The sequence below is a fragment of the Suncus etruscus genome, chromosome 2, assembly GCF_024139225.1.
Source record: "Suncus etruscus isolate mSunEtr1 chromosome 2, mSunEtr1.pri.cur, whole genome shotgun sequence".
Taxonomy (NCBI): Eukaryota; Metazoa; Chordata; class Mammalia; order Eulipotyphla; family Soricidae; genus Suncus; species Suncus etruscus.
In genome coordinates this window covers 48,994,578-48,995,646 of record NC_064849.1, presented here as the reverse complement: position 1 = coordinate 48,995,646, position 1,069 = coordinate 48,994,578, and the positions used below count along the sequence as shown (strand labels likewise).

Below are 1,069 nucleotides of genomic sequence, written 5' to 3'. Positions count from 1 at the left end.
CTATTATACATGAGTCATACACCCCAAAATAGACAAATCTACAAAATTGCTAAGGATATCACCTTAAGTATTATCTTTAGCAAAAGTTAAAAGAATTATATTTGGTTTGAGTAGGAGGACCCATTATAGAAAGTTACAAGGAAAAGCACAATAAATGAGGGTAAGGTTGTGATAAAGATTTGAGTCACTGCCTCCTTATGAATAAGAGTTTAAATTTTTATACTGATAGAAATTGAATTATCTTAAGGGGGAGAAAGAGACAGAGAGAGAGAGAAAGAGAGAGAGAAATCTTTTTACAAATGGAGATTTCACTTGTAAATGTTTCTTTAAAAAGGCTAATTTTACTTGGTTTTCAGAGCTTCTCTGGTATCAGCAGTTTCTTAAAATAAGCAGCTCAAGATAATCCTTATGCCTCAAGAATGAGAGCTTTCCAAAATGTTCCAGAAAGGCTTCTCGCAATATATGTCACCTTGATATGTGGAGTAAGGTCCTTTGCAGCCTTTGTGCTTACCATAAGTGTATAGAACAACGAAAATGATCAAGATTCAACTCTAGAAATATCCTCTCAATAAAAGAAATCTACCTGTGTCAAGGCAAACTTTGGGAGCACTCGATATTGTCATATAAATTACTCTCTTCTTGTCAAGTTAGTTTTGGCTTCTTGAAGTTCCAGTCTCCTATTTCATTCTTTTTTTTTTCCCCAGGGGAGAGCGCGAACGCAGTCCCCACTACCACAAATTATGCAGTCGAGTTTCCCACATTTGGAAAAATCACAGGGGTCAGCACACCCGGAGTGCAATGGGTGAGCCTCGCCCTGGGGAAACCACCTTCATGATCATGATATCTCCCCTGCCAGGTAAGTATTCCTATTTCATTTTTTAACTCAATAATTTTGTTGTTCTTTTGTTTGTTGATGGAGTTTTTGTTTGTTTTTGTTTTATTTTGCTTTGTTTTGTTGTGCCACACCTGGCAGTTCTCAGGGCTTACTCCTGAATGTGATAGGTATTACTTCTTGAGAGCTTGTGAAGGGCTTTCTGAGGTACTTGGGATTGATCAGACTTGTGCATTG

The 1,069-nt window shown here is 37.3% G+C and overlaps 1 non-coding gene across 1 annotated transcript; it reads right to left on the bottom strand.

The window, feature by feature from the left end:
• Window positions 1-702: 702 nt before the first annotated feature.
• Window positions 703-864, bottom strand: LOC126002278 (U1 spliceosomal RNA). The gene has a single exon (XR_007493032.1). It is a non-coding gene; the product is annotated as a U1 spliceosomal RNA (small nuclear RNA).
• Window positions 865-1,069: the final 205 nt, after the last annotated feature.